This window comes from Aotus nancymaae, unplaced genomic scaffold (genome assembly GCF_030222135.1).
Source record: "Aotus nancymaae isolate 86718 unplaced genomic scaffold, 86718_ANA_hifiasm-v0.15.2.pri h1tg000004l, whole genome shotgun sequence".
Taxonomy (NCBI): domain Eukaryota; kingdom Metazoa; phylum Chordata; class Mammalia; order Primates; family Aotidae; genus Aotus; species Aotus nancymaae.
This window is the reverse complement of record NW_026988415.1, coordinates 23,935,055-23,947,355: the sequence shown is the minus strand read 5'-3', so window position 1 is coordinate 23,947,355 and position 12,301 is coordinate 23,935,055. Positions and strand designations below refer to the sequence as shown.

General features: G+C 36.3%; 1 protein-coding gene and 1 non-coding gene across 2 annotated transcripts in view; one reads left to right on the top strand and one right to left on the bottom strand.

The window, feature by feature from the left end:
- The window catches only part of TENM1 (teneurin transmembrane protein 1), a 789,930-nt gene that overhangs the window by 538,160 nt on the left and 239,469 nt on the right, over positions 1-12,301 (bottom strand). The window lies entirely within an intron of this gene.
- LOC135269395 (small nucleolar RNA U13) lies at positions 699-797 on the top strand. The gene has a single exon (XR_010337686.1). It is a non-coding gene; the product is annotated as a small nucleolar RNA U13 (small nucleolar RNA).

Sequence of the window (12,301 nt, the reverse complement as noted above, 5' to 3'; positions counted from 1 at the left end):
AAAGACAAATACCTACAGACAAACTTGCCTTTCTTTTCCCTTGTAATGTCAGTCATTTAATTAAACAGATCTTGATACCAATTACATTTAAAAGATTTTCATTGAGGCAGTAGCTTTCCTGTGACTTAATCACCAATGATTTTAAGAAAAATATTTTCCTCCCTCAAATCTGACAACCAGTGTCCACTTGATGATGATGTACATATGATCAATTTCATACTCACTTACAAAGTTTGGCAGGTGAAAACCCAAGTGTACACACAAGCGATTGAATCAAAAGTGAAATAACGATCTTAATTTTTATGTACAATTCAAGTGAAACTTGGTTTATATCCTGATTTCTCTGCATTGCCCATTTTCTTACTTTAGTTTGTTTTTATTTGGGATGGCACTTGTTTACCCTTCTATTTTCAGCTACAACCTAGGTTTGGGTTCATCTATCTATTTTAGTTTGCTTATTTTTACCTCTTATTTACACATATTGCTTTTCTTTTTCTTAAAAAAACTCCATATTTTTTCATATAGTCCACATTTCCTACAATAGTAGTTTCTAATATACTCTATCAAACCTAGACGTAAAAATCTGTGAGCTCTGTCTAATAAAAAGGAATGGCGATTCCTTAAAGAACATCTGTACAGATTGAAGCTAATTAGAGACATAGAGATTTTATCCAATGATGTAAGTGCATAGTCCCTTCAGCCTTGGAATCTGACTCTAACAGTGGGTTTTCATATTCATGTGTGAGATGTGCCTCTTTCAAACCTTGTTACAACTTTGGCACATTACCCATCTGATGTGAACTTAGATCTTTTTAACACTTTTATGTTAAACATAAAAAACAACGGGAATCGAGGATTTTGTTGGAAATGGCCTGAAGGACTTCTTTGAAGGGTGAAATTGAAGTCAAATATGTGCTTATCCAATAGCTATAGCAGTATTTGTATACCTTTCTCTACCCTATCCACTCTGTCCAGTAAATCAGTACTGTATTAATCTTGTTAAAATGCTCTTTAAATGATCATGCTATGCTCCCACCTTTCATCATCACGGGTTTCCCATTTCCTAATGTATTGAATTCAAAACATTTGACTTGCTTTTCAAAGTACTTTGATACTCTGACCCTACCTAACTTATTTTCTATTGATTTCAAACGTCTTTCTTGCCAATCAAGCTGGTGTCCCTGTTGTACTATAAAAATACCAGGGTGTTTTTGTTGTGTTATGTTTTGTTTCTTGCCTTCCTCTGAATTGTTCTCAATATGCATAGATTTCCTTCCGTTTCTTACTGTGACTCTTTACACGTTCTACCTGTTTTATGAATTATAGTATGAGGTCCAATTCTTTTCTGAAGACTCTCCCAATCTAGTGCTCTAACTGATCTCTCCTTTTTCCAACATCCTAAAATACTCACCCTCCCCCGAACGTGGCATTTGATTAAATATAGTCTTGTCGCTATTTTAGTTACTTTAAGTATGTCAGCCCTGTAAAGAGTCTGAGGGGATTGTTTATACCTGTTCTCGTATATCGTCCTTGCTTCTAACTTGGTGCTAGGCATATGGTGAAGGGATAATAAATATTTGCTGATTGCTAACTGATGCTGGTGTTGCCTAGTAGCCTGGGCCTATACACACTGTCAGTTCTGTCAACAGAGGCTGCGAAAATTCTACCGGAGATTATGGCTGCATAAAAATAAGCCTCTGGCATAAAGTGCGATAACTGCCACTAGAGAATTCACCTGCAGGAAAGGGACCTCAGGCATATTACTTGGTGCTCTCGGAGACTCTTATGCCAGGTTTTCCACTGTCAAAATACAGCTAAACCATGTGCTAATGTGATGATGTGAGTCTCTCCAATAATTAACTGTAAATCTCTACCTACTTAGTTTTCTGACATGGCTTTAGCATTCTAATTTCCAATAGGCTACGCCTCAGAATTACCATGGATTACAAATTTGTGGAAAAATTGGACATACTCTGAGCGTCAAAAATTAGCATTTTAAAGAAGCACTTCATTTTCTGTAAAAATCCTATTTTCAAAGTTAAATGTTCTATTTTACCCTGAATGAACAAAATAAGCCTAAGGTTTCCGAGAAAAAGACACTCAGAAGGTAAAGGATTTAATGCCAAGACCTGGAAATGTGAATCCTTCTCTTTGAACACAGCCTCTCTTTTCTTTTACTCCTTTCCTCATTTTAATTGCTATCAACTTATACCGTAACCTCTATTTCCCAGACTCTGCCCTACTCTCTGAATCTCTTTATCTGGCTTCTTCCTCCCCGCCCCATCCCCCACCACACAGACATGCACAGATGCACAGAGACAAGCATATAGCCCCCCCACCTCCCTAGCTAAACTTCAACCCATGGTCGTACACTTGACACCTTAAGAATGTATTTCTTTACAGTCTATTTTCTGGCTCCCTAGTTCTTCCATTGTTTTTACATTGACACAAGGTAAAAATTCAATGGAATAAATAGTAGCAGTTACTGTTATTGTCATATAACATTAACAGAATACCAACTTTTCTGCACTGTGCATTGCCTTACTAGTCCCTGAGGACACTCATGATGAAAGGTCTTAAGCTCACACCATTCACTCCTCTCAGGCTCTCACTATGTCTTTCCAACTGTGATCACGCATTCATTTTATGCCCCCTTTGTGAACCCAATTGATACTCATGTTGCACCTATACATCTGACATCTTCAAAATCTACCCAAATCTTTTATATGTGTGCACTTTTTCTCCCTCACTTCATCCTAAATTACAGGTGACTTGATTCTTTAAGTGTTCAAATGGTATGCTTGCTCCCTTTTTACCTTACTATGGGACGATGGTAAGGGTCCTGCACACTGTGGGGGTCTGATAAATGTTATATTGAGAGTCAAATGCATGCCTGAAAGAATCCTTTTAAAGCTAACCCTCAAATACCTATAAAATGCCCAAGGGAGCCCCACAGAGGAATAGGTCAGCAGAGCTTATTAAAAATGATCTGGACTTGCAATACAATTTCTTTTAGACTGGATTTTTCCTTAGGCTTAGGACACGTGCTAATTCTCTCAGCTGCTTTAATCATGTAGATATTAAACAATGAGGGGGCATCAAACAGTCTTTTAGAGTTATGAGAAGCGCATGCTATGAATAGAAACGAGGGAAGATGAAAGCCAAGCATGTGGTGACTGGCAGTCCCAGCAGCAGGTGTCTTGACTGAGGACAGACCCCAAGATCTACTGGAAAATGCAAAATGGAGAAACCCAAAGCTGTCAGAGTAGAAGGCTTCAAAACTCAATCCAAATCAAAGAGGGCTGCAGACTTTTATGGAGGCTTTTAAAAGGAAAACGTTAAGTTTGTCGGAATTGTAAATAGAATCCATCTGAAGACATATCTTCCCTTAAAAAATCATCCCCAAACACAAAAGCATAAAAAAAATTATCACAACAATAAAATTTCAAAAGAATCTAAAGGGAGGGAGGGTTGACAGCCAAACCTTTTTTTTTAAAGTAATGGTAGCCAGGAAAGAAAATGATGGGTTGTAAGAATTCACCACCTGGAAAAGGGAGTTACCTGGGGAGTGACAGCTGCCATAGGAAAAGTAGAACAAACACACCTGCTGTCAGGCACACCTGTTCTTTTCAGGGAGAGGAACCATGAGGCTGAAACAGCAGAAAATGCCCAAGAACAGGGTAGGATGACTCTTGCAACCCTTAAATATTTTCCCTACTCCTCTGGAGTTATTTCCTCGGCAGGAATGGCTGCAGAGTAACCAGATAAGACTTTACCTAAGTCTTTCAATTTTCATAGTCTCTCAAATTGATTTTCTGGCTAATAGAAAGAAATTCCTTAAAGACCTCAAGAGATGAGGAAGGCAAACATTTACTGTGGCCTACCCTGGAGAAAGAAGATATATACATTATTATGTGCTATATTAAAATGTGACTTAAAGGTGTCAAATCTTAGGTGGCATGAAGCCTACTGGGACTGGTAGGGTAGATAAAGGTTGTAAGGGGAGGGAGGACACCAGGCACACACACACACACACACACACACACACACATACAATGTGCACACATATCCACGCACATACACTTGACAAAAGGCCTTACTTCCCCATAGTAATTGTTTGGCCTTTAACTGTGGAGGGTCACTTAAGAACATGCTATCATTTCTGTTCCACAAAGCGGGTACCTGGTCATTGATGCTTGCAAAAGTCGAATTCTGGGCTTCTACAGTAGCCCAGAGAATATTTCAGCCCAATGAGAATAAATCAGACCAAAAGGGCAAGATAGCTCTGTAACAGATTAGCTATACTAGCTTTGTAAACGTTCACAATGCCCTACAGGAAAACCTGCTGCCAGCAGATAAGCCAAACTAGAGTTCAGTATCAGTGGCAATATTTTGTCCTGCCTTGTAAAAAAAAATGATATAGTAAGGGATGGAAGTAACTGAGGCAGTGGCAATAGTGAGATACAAGGAATTTTACATGTAACTCATGCATAGTCCATACATGGACTAAAATGTACAATATTTTTGAGTACCTACTAGGTACTGTATGTTAGGTATTGCAAGGAATTTGAAAGACCTCTGTATCAATACAATTAAAAGTATTTACAGTCCTTAAGGAACTTAATGTTTCATTGGGGAGACAATCTTTACAACCAGTGCTTAAGCCAGTAAATAGTCAACTGCAAAGCTGTGAATGTCAGACAATAAAAACTGGAGGAGTTCACAGAAGGCAGTGAGCAATATATGTGGAAGTCAGAAGTTGTGAAGGAAGACTTTATCAAAGAGGCGAGAATTGAGTTAGGCTCTGAGGATGAGTAGGATTTGGAAATGCTAGAAAGAATCCAGAATGAATGTTTGAAACTAAGATGCCAAGGAAACACGAGATTCCAAACATGACCTTCAGCATGAGTCACAGTCACTGTATTTACCCTTGAGTGTAAGAATCAGTGTATTCTTATTAATGTGGAAATTAAAGTCCCTAGGGATTGAAGTGAAATAAATTACCACCAATTTACGTGGGGTTTTTCTAACCTTGCATATAATTCAAAAGGAAAAATAAATTTTTAAACTTTTACCTTAATTAAATTTCAGGCATCTCTGCGTACTTAGGTTTAAGATCACAATCAGTACTAGAATAAAAAATCCCAAGAGGTGCTTCTGAAAGGGTTCCATAGTAAAGTCACTACACTTGGTGAGTTCATATTCAAACCAATCATAAATTCTATTTTAAAATAATCCCACGAGTAATCTTAAAACCAAATCCTCCAACTCTATAGCTCCAACTTTTGATTATTCATGTGGTTGTAGAGGGGAAAATTAACCTCTGTTTTTCATGGAGTCCTACTTCCAGATGCTGGGGTAGTGGTATTAACCAGTTTGCATTTCACCCTTTTCAGCTATCCACACTCCCAAGAAGGTGTTAAAGAGCAATGAAAAGGCCAAAAGGCCAGCAGCCAAAGGAAGAAAGGCACACAAAATACAATTGGGGAAGCCCTCTTTCAACAACCCAACTTTGTGAGCATTTGATTCACCACCAGTCAAATAGGATATGTCCATGAGTTCAAAGAGGATAAATTAATCCAAATATTTATCAAGAGTGATTAGAACAGTCTTCAGTCATTTCTCAACTTACAATTTTTAATGCAGTATTTCAAAGGGCATTTTAAAAGGAAGGATTAGAAATTATCCATTGTTAATTTTAAGAAGACTTTTAAAGTCCTCATTAATGTTCTACAAATCCAGAATTTGTTAAAATTTCGACAGGCTTTGTTAGAAATTTAGTATTAGTGAAAAACGTGCATAAAACAAATTAATTTCAAAATTAAAATTTGGAGAAGAAAAGCTTAACCTACTCAAAATAAGCTTTTAAAAAGCACTTTAAACGCATACATTTACATTCCAATGACTGGTAATCATTCTTATCTGTTCATTAAAGCAAGAGTCAGAGGAGCTCTATTTGGCCCCACTTTATTTACCCAGTTTAGTTCCACTGCATTTTAGGACCATTTTTGCATATTCCACTCTATAATTTTTATATAGCTATATAATACTAGTACTATTTTGCACAATTTAACTTCCACCTAAATGTTTTTACATTTTATCTCATATTTTTATTACAAAGAAGAATACTTGCATATGGTAAACACTTTCAAAAATACAACAAAATATGTACAGGATAAAAAGTGATCTTCTTTCTACCCCTGCCCAAGTACTACTCCCCAAAGCTAACAATGAAGAGTATTTGTGTATCTCTTATGCATATACACACATTATATCTTTCTATGTGTGTGCATGTGCCTTTGCATATGTGTATCAAGTGACATGCGTGCATATTTGTGCAACATTTTCAGTGAAATTTGGGAGCTTTTGATGCAGATTGTTCTATACTTCGTTTATTTTGTTTAACAATATAATATATTGGAGATATATCTATCTACATCTTTCTTAATGGCTACATAGATGGAAGAATTTATTTTTTAACCAGTTCCCACTGATGGAGACTTAAAGCATTTGCATTTTGTTTTTGTCAGATATTACTATAATTTTTCCTCCAAACAGATTGCACTACATGACAGTGCCTGACTCTGTGTATTTTAGAATAATGAAAATGTAATTCTTACTAATGTATTCAAACATTCAGATGGCATTTCTTCTCAACTGGTGAGATTAGCGAGGTCCTACTATACAATGCTTTCCTTTGCTTTTGGAGACACTGCTGCTATTGTCATGGCATACTCTGCCCTCTTTGCTAAAGATTTCAGCTCATTTATATTGTGTATTTGGCATTTCAGGGACAGCGGGGAAAGGAAAATGGTTTATGTTCTCTCCTTTTGTATTCTTCTTGACTACTGCCTATAGGGCTTGTGAGGAACTGCTTTTCTTAGTGTATTAGAAACAACGGTGGCAGAGCAGGTAGGAAATCAATGGTGCAGCAGATCAGAGTATTAGTCCAGCAGAAGATAGGAGTGGTAGAAACAAAAGGGCTATAAGACAACCGAATATAATTGAATTTTGGGTAGTCAACTCTTTTATCTTTCTTCCAAAACATTGGTATGCCCAGTGGAAGAAAATGAAGCCCTATAAATGGTTAGGAAGTAAAGAGAATGTGACTATGACTATTCTTTTGAAAGATTATATTTTAAATATTTCCCTGTATGTTACACAAAGCTGTTTAATTGTATAGATATCATTTATTGAAAGATCGTTTCACATTGTTCACTGCGAATTAAGCGGAAAATAATAACTGAGGAGAGTTCAGAACAATTAAATCTCTCTGGAAATAAAATATCATCTTGTAACAGGTGGGCAATTTGAAGGATTAAATTAATGCTTTGGGGTACCATTTAGACAGTGGATTGACAGTAAATTTACAATATTTGAAAACAAAAAATGTTGTAGTAGAATTGATGATTTGGACAGGTCACTTCTGTCTGAGTCCAATTCCCCTTCTGTGAAGCTAGGTGGCTATACTAGATGATTTTTAACAGCTCTTTCATTTTGGTGATTCTGATATTATGGACATATTTAATAATAATTGGAATAGGCATAAACATGTTCTATGGCCAGAGATACTAAGATGTTCACTTTTAATTTTTCTTAAGTCAACTATTGGTACAGTTTTTCCTAACAGAACATTTTGCTCCTCTGTGTCTGGCTAGATTTTACTTTTGAACTTAATGAATATAAGTTCAGATGTTCTGTCTTCCAGGAATCCTTCCTTGATTCTTCTAACCCCTTATTTGAGTTAGATGTTCCTCCTACTCTTCTTACCACACTGCGTTTTAAATGATCTGTGTTTTCGGTCTCCCAATTTGATTATAATAAGCTCCTTTTTGGCAGCAACTTAGCCTTTGTATTCCCAGTGCTTAGCACAATACCTGCCACATAGCAGAGACCCAACAAATGTTTACCGAATTAATTAAAGCATGACATTCAAACACTGATGTCAACTATTTTTTACAGCAGAAACATCTGAACTTGCTACATCATTGGCTGGCAAATGCAACTGCCTATTTATATTCTTAGATATCTCATGAGTATCTCAAAACGAAAATATTTAAAACAGAATTCTTGAAATCTAACCTGAAACCTATTCCTTTCTCAGTTTTCCCCACATTAGTTCCCCCACCAGAAACCTAACTCATTCCTGATTCTTCCCTCTTCCTGTCCACTCAAATACAACCCTGAACATAAGGTCCTTTAGGTTATAACTCAAGAATATATCTCAAATTAGTCCACTTCCCTCTAGCTTCACCTCTTGCATGGACTTATGCAATAACTTGGTAACTGATTTCTCTTGTTCCATTTTGTATTCCCCATCCATTATCCAAACAACTACCAAAGCAATTTTATAAATATGTGAATCCCACTGCTGTCTCTGATTAAAACCAATCAATATAGTACCATTACCTTAGGAGAAAGTCTAAAATCTTGGAAATAATTTTGAAAGCCCTAGGTCTTGTCTCCTCCTAACTCCCCAACTTCATCAAGTAGCACCTTTTCTCTCCCTTTCTGCAATATAACCACACTGGTTTCCTTACAGTCACTAAAACACACCAAACTCTTGAATGCCTTAGAGACTTTGGACATGCTGTTTCCCCTTGCTTGGAATGCTCAGTCCCTGGCTCTTCACATGTTCAGCTCTTTCTTATCCTTCTTATCTCAGCTTAAAGACTACTTCCCTGGACACACTAAGTAGATCCCTAGCCTTACCCTATTATCTTCTAAGGATACACCCTGTTGGTCACCATAGCACCTCATAGCACTATTTGGTATCCCTAAATAGATTATAAGCTCAACAAAGACACAGTATATATTTCTTTCATTCACCACTAACCACTTAGTATTTTGTCTGGCACATAATAGATATTCTCTCTATATTTCTTGAATGCAATACTAAGCAAATACAAAATAAATACTGACTGAGAGCGCAAATAATGACAATGCTGTACTGTTTTTGGTGCAAAATCAAGCACGGTTAGTCATGGGGGTGCCATCTTGATAAATAGATATTTAGTAGCTATTCACAATTCTTAAAAAGTAGTATAACTATTAAGCACTTATCCACCACCCTTCAGCTATAAATACTGGCAAAAAACACTCAAGATATTTACCCATTTATTTACTCATGTATTCAACAAATGATATAATAGTGGAAAATCAATAATGACTACAATTATATAGAGAAATACTGTTATCATAAATGAATGGATTCAATTACAAACAACATGGAAAAATCAGCTAATTTCAATTTTTTGGTAACTTATATTTAAGTACCTTTAAACTTCTCCAAAGGTATATGTTTATTTTTCCTGTCTAGACTCTATGCATAGAGGGCAGGGTCTATAGATTTTATTTTTCTTGCTCCAAGAGTGCTTATTGCAAAGCTCAGCAAATAAATAGATGATGCTTATCTAAGTGCTTCTCCCTGTATCTGCATCAACATAGATGCTGAGCTTTTCCATTAAAAAACTCATACTAAGATCCAAAAGAAAATACTCCCTGAGAAAGGAAAGAGAAAATACAGATAAGAAAAGAAAACCCTAATAAGAGCTGAAAAGTCTGTCAATGATGATGGACAGAATAACATTAGAAGAAGCACTACCATGTAGCATCAGATGCATATATTTACACTTAATTTGAGGGTGATAGGCTTAGCACCATACAAACGATGTTTGTTTATGCCTTCTAGTAGCTTACTATCCAAGATGCTGATTATACTGCAAGGTACATAAATAATTTGAAGGGCTATTATTCATGCTGCCTCATAGAGCAACTCGATGGGCTATGTCATTGCAGTATATTATTTGTTATTGAATTTCTTCATTTTCATTTGCAGAGCTGATTTTTATCAATACTATTACAGCTTCTTTTTATTTATAGCTTCTATTAATCTTGACATCGTATTGTTTGCATTATAGAGTGCTCCGAAGTGTTTCTATTAAAATTATTAACATTTTCTCACTGAAATTTAGCCAAAATACTAAAGAAAATGCATTGTAATATAACTCCATATATGTCAATGCAAAGAACAACATAATTCAATTCCTGCTGTAAACCAGAACAACCGAGTCTCCTTAATATAATAAAACACAAATACAATATAAACCTATAAATGTTTGGACATGGTGCCATTTCCAAAATAACATAGCAATTAGGTAATATTTTGCTAGAGAGAAAAAGCAAGATTTTTGGAAATTATCCTCCTAAAGCTAATAATAACCTCCTAACAATTTCAATTGAAGTTCAAATTATAAGGGTAAACTGGCCACTCGAACTGTTTTCAGTGAGAAAAAGGAATTTAGAAGTGCCTTCATTGTTTTTTCTGCCTGTGTGATGTCAAACATCTGCTTTATTTAAACAGTTGAACTTCCAGTTGGTTGTTTCAATATCACATACATATTGTCTAAAAACGATCTTTACAATAAGAAAGCCTGTGATATGTGTAGACGACTACCGCAATTTTAGGTTTCACAATAGCCACAGTAAATGATTTGCCTCTAGGAAATCCATCTACTTACATGTCAGCAGAGGAACATGGTTTAATAAATCTGAATTGGTTCTGAAATGGGAATTGCGTAAGGATGACAATACTGAGAAATATGGTAAAATGGAAGAACTATTTTTGAAATCTCTTTTCTTTATGCAGAAGACTACTGAGAGTTTCTAGAATTGCTGAAAAGGGTAGAAACTACATTTGTGGATTTCTTAGTGAACATAATCACTCCACAGATTCCTGGCTAAATAGTAAAACTGCAGCATTCTGGTGAGTAATTGTATATACATCGATGCTCAAATGAAGGCATTCTGTAGAAGTTGTATGCACAATAAATCACCATCTGTAGTTGGCCCTTGGAGTCTATTTGAATGCCCATTCAGTCCAAGCCGGCTGGCTAGATATGTCATTGATTTTCTTCTTCAGTGCCATCCCTGGGCAAAAAGTCAATGTTTAATAATAGAAAAGATCACAACTTAAAAAGGGAGGAGGGGAGAGAGAGCATTTTTGAACTCCAATCAGCAAGTTTCTGGAAACTGGGTACACTAACAAGGTATTTATGGACTTAGGTTGGATACAAATAAATATATAAGAACACATATTCATCTGAATAAGAAAGGACATTACAACACTTTTGACTAGGAAACCTCACTCTGCCAATGATACCTACCCTTATACCTATTGGACTTCCTTGTGGGTATAAAACCTACTTTTTAACCTTGACAAAGACCACAAGATTGATAACCTTCTTTTCCCAGTTGATCAGTCCCTTTCCTAACTTCAGCTCTTTTCTATGGTGGTCTCGAATCCAGGATCAGCTGTTTCAACTAGTCTTTCAACAGCATTACCTCTGCCTTCTCCCTCATCTTTCTGCTTGACCTATCCTCTAAGAGGTTTTACCTTGGTTTCCACTGTTTCTGCACCTGGGGTGATAAGAAAATTAAAATTACTGCATTTAGTATCACTTTTCTAGGAATGTGGCCCTCAATTCAAATGATTACTATAAGAAAAGGCATTTGATTTGACAGGATAAATCCTAACAGCAATTCCTTACAGTGGCTACAAAGTCCTATGTGATCTAGCTCCTGCTCACTTCCTGATCTCATCTCACACCACTCGCCTCTTCACTCACTAAGATCCATTCACAGTGGCCCTCTTTCTTCTAATTAAATATACCAAGCTTATGTATCACTCAGGGCTTTTGTTCTTGTTCTTACCCCTGTCTGAATATTATTCATCCAAATCTTCAAATAGCTGGCTTATTCCTGTGATCCAAGTGTCAGCTATTCAGATTTCCCTGACCATCAAAGTTAAAGTAGACCTCACTGCCAGTCACTCTTTATTATAATCCTGTTTTAATTTTTTAAATAAAATTTATCAATAGCCAAAATATATTGTTGATCATCAATCTCTCCTTACAAAAGTGTAAGCTCCTGAAAGTAGGGACCATGTCTATGTTTTTCACAATTGTATCCCCAACACCTAAAACAAGATCTGAAACTTTGTAAGAACACAAAAACTTCTTGTTGAATGATGGAATGAATTACCACAGTTATCAGTTCATGTGTGAAAATCTGACCTAAGCTTTGTCAATCAAAGTACATTCTGCAGGTCCTACCCCTGACCACAAGTGATTGACCCAGGAGTGGGCAACTGAATAAAGCACGGCTAATCAAAGTCCTTGCTTAGGATCATAGGTCTTGGACCCATTAAATACACTGCTTCTATATGAGGGTGGTAAGAGGAGATCTCAAGAGCCTTTATCAGCCATGTTTCACACTCTTTGTTTACTAAGCCTGTGTACAT